Raw genomic sequence first — 9,622 nt, forward strand, 5'->3', positions numbered from 1 at the left:
ATTGAATTACTAAAATTTTTCTCATATCTTTTTTATCATATTGTTTTCTTTATGTTATTTATCATGAAGTAGCATAACGTGTTGTCAATATTCGATTTAATAATATATTTATTGATGTTCTAGAAGTAGCACATTTATAATTATTGATATATTGGTGTTCATGAATAACTTTAAGTATAACACGTTTTTAATTTGAGAATCTAAAGACGTTCGTGAAAAATTCGAAGAGATCCATGATTAAGATTTGATATAAGATTTAATTATTGAGAATCTAAAGAGATTTAGATTCGTGTCTCTTTAGATTCGTGATTATGATATGATATAAGATCGAGTATATCGAAAAGACAAAAATTAATTTTCAAATTACTAGTTTTGGATTCATCTTTCAATATCACCAGCCAATTATTTGTCCACTTTATCCAAAGATGGGATTTTTTCATCTCCAAACGAGTCCACCAGATCATTGTATTCAATTCTCTCTTCGACGACCAACTCTGCACTAATTACAATATCAAGACAAAGAGAGCTAGTTTACTATAGAAAATGCCCTTGAATTCATTTAAAATTGTTGTAAAAAAAATCCAGATGTCATGATTTGCACACTAAATTTTTAGGTGAAAACCCACATTTCAATAAAACTAATATTTTGTAACAATCTAAAGATAAATAAGTATCAATAATATCAGTGCTATTACATGTACTTATCTCATTGGATCCTTTGATGGCATGGTAGATGTTGAGCATTACAGCTTCTTTACCAACTATCAAGGTGAGTTTTCCTTTGTGTACGTCGATCAATGCTTTTCCAATTGCTAGAAATGGTCACCCAAAAACTAATGATGCATCTTGATCTTACTTCATATCCAATATCACGAAATCTGGAGGGAAGATAAATTTGTCTACTTTTACTAACACATCATCTACTATTCATCGTGGATACGTCAGAGACCTATCTGCTAGTTGTAGAGTGATGATAGTAGGCTTCACTTCTCCAAGCTCCAAAGTTCTGTAAATATGGAAAGAGATATTAAATTTATAATTGCTCCTAAATCACATAAAGCTCTATTTATATGAAAACCATCAATAACACGAGGAATAATAAAACTCCCTGGATCTTTCAATTTTTGTGGCAACTACTTTTGGAGGATTACACTACACTCTTCTATTAGTTTCACTGTTTCATACTCTTGTAGTATCCTCTTCTTTGACATCACTAGAAAAATGTACGACTAAACTGTTGAAAATATATGTACGAAATTTTGATAATATTTAAATGAATTAAAACATGGTTAATAACATTTATCAACTAAAACAAACTAAGCCATAAAAAATAAAAAATCATGACCATAGACGATATATGAATCAGATAAATTATCTTATCCACTTGACACACTTTTCGATATGATTCTTGGTTGATTTTGACAACTCAACAACTCTTTGTCGTAGTTTGTTATAATATGCATATAACTATTTTGGTATGTTCAGCAAGTATCTGATCGTCTTTAACATCTATTATGTTATTTACAATCTTTATCGGGGATCTGACATGCTCGTAGTTTGCTTCTTTATCACGCCATTTTTTCTGTTTTCTACATTGTTTTTATCTGATAATCTTATTTTCCCGACTATTTTTTTATTGTTAAATGATTTTTCCGCTTTTGACAATCATCAACTATAACTCTTAAGAAAAAATGCTTTTTCTCGTGATAAGTTTTCACGTGTGACTAAAAATATGTATAACCTATATATTCTTCAACAACATAACCAATGAATGATGTTGCACCTTCTTTAAATATTGTGATATTTGTGATATCATTTTTATATATTTAGTATCAATATTATCAACATATAGCTATAAGGTTAATAAATTTTTAACAACTATTTCTCAATCACTGTGAGAAAAATACTTGAAATCTCTTCAAATGACTATATCTTAGAATTGTGTTCTCATTTAATTTGACGCAATTGAAGAAAGTCATCTTGATCGTCATTTTTTGGAAGCTTTGAAATAATGATTGCGTGCATCATGTCATGAGGATGATATAGTTTCAATCTCATTTGTTGCGTTTAGAACATAATATTATATTATTCATTGAAACTAAACAAATTTTCTTCTATCGAGTTTATATTTTGTTTTATAATATTTTATATCTTGTGGAACGATATATAAAATTAATTATTGTATTTTAAAAATCTTGAGAAGAGATACGAATAATGTAATTAAGATATGCATATGAGATATCATTCAAATATATGTCAAAGTATTTGTCTCATTCAATATCTGATGATTCTCATCTAATAATATAACCATTTAGATTTCATGAGCATTTAATGATAGTCAAAATTAATTTGATGAAATATTGTAGAATTTTATTTGAATTTCAATATTTGGCTAAGTGAATTTATTTGACGAGGGGTTTTCTATGCTACCATCATATATGTTATGAATTAGCTGGTTAGACACTTTGACTAAAAAAAGAGACAAAAACAATCTTGTTGTCACCTCGAAATATATCGAGATAATATTGGAGAAAGTCACACAATTTTTCTTAAACCATAGAAAAATATTAGGCATGTGTTAACTTGTGATATAATAAAAATTTAGAATCATGCATAATCATTGAATTAGAACAAAATCGCATGCCAAAAATCTACTGGATATTATATATTTTAATAATTTATCCATATTTTTCGTTCACCAGAGGACTTTTAGACCTACCAAATTTTGTAGTTCACCTATTATTTTCATAATAAATAATATTACAAAAATAATATAAGCAAATACATAAAAACTCAAACTAAAATGCCTTAGTAAAACAAATTGATTAGAGAATATAATAATGTCGTAAAATTTTAAATATTGATTTATAGACAGAAGTTTGGAAATACATTTGCCCCAATAAATAAAAAATATTATCTCTTGATATTCTGAGACATAAGGTAAAAACGAAGAAATATTTCAATTTTTTTAATATTTTCTAAGTCACTTCAAACCAAGTAATCTAAGCAAACAGAAAACATGCATTATGTGTTTAAAAATTAACAAAATATCTCAACAATAAAAAATTGAAAAATAACCATTTTTGTTGGATATTTGATTTTGTTTTCTCTTTTCTTTGTGCAAACAAACAAATCACATAAACAATCCAAACACAATTACATGATCAATACAAATGACATATAACAATCAAACATGTTAACGCTAGGGTAAAAAAACTCCTCTAATTACAATTGCCCCAATAAATAAAAAATATTATCTCTTGATATTATGATACATAAGGTAAAAACGAAGAAATATTTCAATTTTTTTAATAATTTCTAAGTCACTTCAAACCAAGTAATCTAAGCAAACAGAAAACATGCATTATGTGTTTAAAAATTAACAAAATATCTCAACAATAAAAAATTGAAAAATAACCATTTTTGTTAGATATTTGATTTTGTTCTCTCTTTTCTTTGTGCAAACAAACAAATCACATAAACAATCCAAACACAATTACATGATCAATACAAATGACATATAACAATCAAACATGTTAACGCTAGGGTAAAAAAACTCCTCTCATTGCAAGAATACAAAATGGTCAAATGGAGCATATTATTTAGTAATATTTATTTAGCATCATTTATAAAAAAATTGACTAAATATTATAATTTATTTTTATTCAATCCGACTCATCTCCCTTTGTCTTCATATTATTATTTGACGGCAATGTATAAATTTAAGTAATTAAAATTAAATTTAAAAGTAAATTAAAATAATAATTAGTTTGATTGAGTTAAATATACTATTAATGATCTTATTAAACTAAGATAAAAAATGACTTAAATAACACCATTAACATGACAAATTGTAAAACAAAAAAAATAATATAATAGTAAGCTCACAAATGAAAGTCATATATTTAATAGATTAATAGATAATATATTATTTAGTAATATGTATTTAGCATCACATATTGAAAATTGATTAAATAACTTAAATGTTTGCAATGAAATCACTTACATACAAATATTTTCTATCAATCACGTATTTTTGTTGATACATAAGTAATCTAAATATATCTACATTCTAAATGGAAAAAAAAATGTGTTATATGACCTTAATATTTATTAATAATTTAATTTTATTTAATCACACTCATCTCTATTCGTCTTCTCATTATTACCTTAATGTTCGTAATACTAACAATTTATAACATTATGATAGTGATTTTCTGTGAATTTGATCTCGAATGTGAATTGTAGATATATTTAGATTCACAATTCACATTCATATATTTATATAGATATAGATTATTATTAAAAGAATATATGAAAAAGAAAACATGTATTAATTTATGTAAATTTTAAATTTAAAAATAAAAATGTATTAATGATTATTATTAAAAGAATATATGAAAAAAAAACATATATTAATGATTATTATTAAATGAAGGTAAGGATAATAGACATATAAATATAGAATATTATTAAAAGAATATATGAAAAAGGTAAATTTTAAATTTAAAAATAAAAATGTATTAATGATTATTATTAAAAGAATATATGGAAAAAAATAAAAATGTATTAATGATTATTATTAAAAGAATATATGAAAAAGAAAACATGTATTAATGATTATTATTAAATGAAGGTAAGGATATTTATGTAAATTCACAATTCACATTCATATATTTATATAGATATAGATATCTTTAATTTTCTTGAAGGATTCAAGAAACTTTGCAAACTGATCATCCAACACCTTCTTTTTGAACCTATGAGGGTACAGAAGGTTAGTTTTCGCAAAGGTTGTTGTTCAAGGACACCCCTTGGCTCTTCAATTTTGTCTTTATACTTTTCATCAGTTTCAACCAGTACTTCATCCCCCTTCACTTCTCCATTTTCTTCTGTCATCACCTCTTGGACTCCAACTTCTTTACCACTTCTCAATGCAATAGCCTTGTATTGTTCCTTGCCTCTATTTTGGTCTTTTAAAGCATTTGAAAGATGGCCTATATGCATCTCTAGGGACTTCATCGTGGTACTCATGTTACCCATATGTGTTTCAATGTTGTCAAGAAGAAATTCAGTCTTTCACATTGTTTTACTTGATTCTGCGACAAATGTACCCACCAAGTCTTCAAAGGATGGCTTACCTTCACCATTTTGATTATTGAATCCAGAGGAGGACTCTAACACATTCTTGATATTCGCATAAGAGAAATTTTCATGGTTATGCAAACGAGGATGATGTCGATTAGAAACAATTAAATTTTTCTAGAATCAATAATGGTTTCTCATTCTATTGATATATTTCTAGTTGTAATAAGATTAACAAAGTTTGAACATGGATATTCTAAGGAATTTTGAGAGGCATATATTTCAAACCAATCAAAAATAAAATGTAAATTTTATATTCATTTATAAATTCATAGAATTTTTCTTTAATACATTTTCTAATTTCCATAACTTTTGCAAAAAACCATATCTTTTTTCTTTATTATGTATAACATAAAAATCCTTATGTACAAATTTTTTATCTACTTGGAATTTTTTCTATAACATTTAGTTTATTAATTATATTTTTTGTTATTGAAGAAAAAGTTGGACTAGTTGGATTTGTTCTAAAATATTTAATTGCCTTCATATCCTAATGTTGGTATATCTAGATCTAGGTATTTAGGAGGTATAATCTACATTTATTATTACGAAATTTGATATATTTGAAGTAGAATATCTAGGTTATGTTTTATAGGGAGAGTTTATTTGTGATATTCTTCATAGATCTATTGTATCTGGCATGGAAGAATCATTAGATATACTATTATGACTACTTGTTCGATCTAAAAAAAATTAATGTTGGGGATCGATTTAGAGTTTAGAGGGGGTGAATAAAATCGTTCCTTTCTTTGACGTTTTTGCAAAGGTGCTAGAATCCTGTTAGAGATTATAACTTATCTTGTTTGAATACATTTTTAGTAGATCACAATAACTTGTACGGAAACGAACTGATGGTTTGAGGCGAAAACAATAAAACAGTAGGCAGTAGACCGTTAGTTATTTCTGGAAGTTCGAAGATGAAATATTCTACGTCTCCCCTTCTTCTGTTTCCAGAAAGTATCACTAAAAAACTTTAGTTTTTACGTACAACTCTTGTACACACCCACTTCAGTAGGACTTATCCTTCGCCTACTGAAACTCTTAGTTTCACAACACAGTATAATGAATACAACAAGGTTCTGGAAAAAACTCTTTTCCAGATTACAAACTCTTCTCAATATGATGTAATAAGGTAAATAGCTTGTGAAGAGATAAAGAAACGGCATCACAAGACGATCTCAGAAGATTAGATATCTGCTATAAAGAGTGTGTTGCTTTTCTGTATATTGAGCTTGAAGATAAGGAGTAGTTCTTGATTGCTCAAAACAACGTTGGAATGATAGACAGAGAATGTGTTATTTGTTGATAATAATCGTTGTTTTCTATATAGGATTGATCCTTTAATATATAGAAACCTTGAATCCAACGTCTATAAACGAAACGGCTTCTTTGACTTTGAGTGAATCAGCTTTATCACCGAAAAATAGGTCCTGCATAAAGCTTCACAATAATCAGTCTTTGTTTTATACCAAAACTAGTAAGGCGTGTTAAATATCTTCGTACAGCATTAAATGGTGCAATTAATACTAGTACTATGTAAAGTAACGGTAACATTTAAGACTTATAACGATCAAACGAAAGACGTTAAGTTCTGCTTCTGCTTTGGCTTCGTTCTGCTTCTGCTTTTGCTAACCGTTAAGTTTAGCTAAGAAATACTTTATAAGTACTACTTCTGTTTTAGCGATACGTTCTGCTTCAGCTATTTATATTTTTCTCTGTTTTTACTATCACCACCTACTGGTTTTGACTCTCATCACCATAATTAAAGTAAGTCTAACAATTAACTCTTCCATCTAAACATTGGGTTACTTATTTTAATTGGGTGTTGGGTTTTTCATGTTCTATTGGTTCTCGTTTGATGACACCTTCTAAAATCCATTATTCTGGAGGTATTATAGCTTTCCATTAAATTGGTTTAGGAATCATTGTATTATATTTTCTCAAATCTATTTGTAATAAAATAGTATCTCTTTTTTCTTACTATGAAATTTTACTTTTGTAGCAGAAACGGAAATAATGACTTTGTAATGTATTTTAAAGATTAATGCTACTAAAATTTATCCGTGAATCATATTATAATTATGAATTTTTATTTAATGCTTTTAAAATATTTTTATCATTTAGAGAGACTGAAAAATTTGGATGACAATCAGAAGAAATTGGTCATGTACAAATACTAGATTCTACATAACTTAATAAGGAATCTTCGAAGTTCGTGAATCTAGCATGTCTTAATATGGCAATGATAGAGTTATTTAATCATTCTTTTGTTAAAGATTTTATTCTTATTTGAACTAATTCATTATGAAAGTATTTTTAATTTTTATCTCTATATTTTTTAAAAGAATCTTGGGAAAGTAAATTTATTGTTTCGAAGGGTTCTGTAAGTTGGATATTTTTTTCTTCTGCTTTGAATGTAAAATCAGTTTTTAAGAATCGGTATTTTGAAGTTTTATAGATTTGATCTTTATTTACTCTAGAAATTTCTCAGTTATCAATTTATCAAAATCTTTTATGATTATTTCTTTTGGATTTAGTTTCTATTGTTTTGGAGTCTTGTCAGCTTATTTGAACAGTTATTGGTAGGAGTGTTCAAACTTCACATAAAACCGAAAAACCCAAAATCTAAACCGAAAAACCAAACATCGAACCAAACAGAAAACCGAATTATTAAATTTAGATATAAATATTAAAACTGAAATTTATATGGTTCGATTTTGGATTATACGTTAAAATCGAATTGACAACAAATGAAATATGATCCTTGGTAGCTTTTATTTTCTTTTTTATTTTTTTTAATAATTAACTTCATTTGACATGATATAATCAAAAGAATGATTTCAAATATAATCTAATTCATAACTCATAAAATACTTACATGATTAGAATTCTTGAGAACTTGATGAAACAACAGTGTAAAAAACTTTGAAAGAGAATAAGAACTTTTATTATTGATTAGTATGAAAGTGTTGCGTGCTTATTACAATGAAAGACACCTCCATATATAGTACTAACATTAACATTATTACCAAATAAAATAGGTTGATTTTTGTTTATTTAATTCATTAAAATTTTATATTTAAAGGTTTTGCTTATCAATTGTGGGGACCCGAACGCTAATTCATTCCTTAATCATCTTTAGGAACAATTCAAACAATTATAATAAACAGGGTCTAATTTTTTTTTTTAAAATACAACGCGGAAACGTAATGTAATTCAATTAAAATTACATATTAAACATAAACATACAAATCTTGTATTATCTACAAGAATTCAACTAGGTTCAACTATATCTCAGTGCTGAATCCTAAGTTGCTTCGAAGCCCGGATCTCCACGCTATCTAGTCCAGCCTCGTTCTTTCCTTGACCCTGATCCTATCCCACATGTTGCCACGCACACATACAAACAAGACAACAGCCGAATAACTCCGGTGAGAATTACATTCTCAGTATAAATCATGTATACATGCAATCATAAAAACAATATAAAATCATATAACAGATATTCCTAACATGTATCAAAATCAGAAACATGAATCAAATATTCATCACATGTATTATAATCCTAAACATGAATCACTATCAAGAATAAATCATATTCTAAACATGTACCATTATCAGGAACATAATTCAACATCAAGCAATGAATCACTCTCCGTGATTCTCAGACTCAGACTCGACTCAGTCCTAATCTAGAGATCCCGTTCGGAATAAGAACATACACCCACCTACACTCCCGATCGGGGTGGTGGTATGTTCTTATTCACGGACTTTGGCTCTTTCCATATCGAACACCAGTAATAGAAAAGACTTCAGTTCTATCCACTCCGATATAGCCAAACGTCCGGTGTCCTGACCTAACCGTCATGGACTATGGCCCGATCGCCAATATCCTATCCTGCAACAAAGTGCAATGGGCCAGTGACGAGTCCTCACTATCCGGCCCTTCTGTCACAAGATCAAATGTCTACGACTAGGCACATTCGCCTATGACTCAAGACATACATTGGCTATACATCCATAGACCAGAAATATCAATCGTATTTAATTGCAAATAACAATGCAATAAAATAAAGTATGTGATTTAGGGAAACTCGAGTCAAACCTCACTCGAGTTGTGCAATCCCAACTCAACATTAATTTATACCTTTATCTTCTCGCTCTGACGAAGACGAAGTCCTGAATTCAACTCTGTCCATTCTCAATCTGGTAATAACAATACCGAACAGACACAATATCAATATATAACTCAATTCAGAACATGTTCTGATCAACACTCAAATCAACATACTATCTGATCAATGTCAATCGACATACAGTACAACAATACAATCTCATTCAATCGTAAATCTGATCAATATCAATCTACTGAGGTTTCGACGACATGACAATACAGTCTCGATAACCCCGTAAATCCCAACATCTCAGAAATAATACCAGAACTCATAATCAATACCGGTATAACTCATAATTTCAA

The sequence above is a fragment of the Primulina tabacum genome, chromosome 4, assembly GCF_025594145.1.
Source record: "Primulina tabacum isolate GXHZ01 chromosome 4, ASM2559414v2, whole genome shotgun sequence".
In the NCBI taxonomy this organism is placed as follows: domain Eukaryota; kingdom Viridiplantae; phylum Streptophyta; class Magnoliopsida; order Lamiales; family Gesneriaceae; genus Primulina; species Primulina tabacum.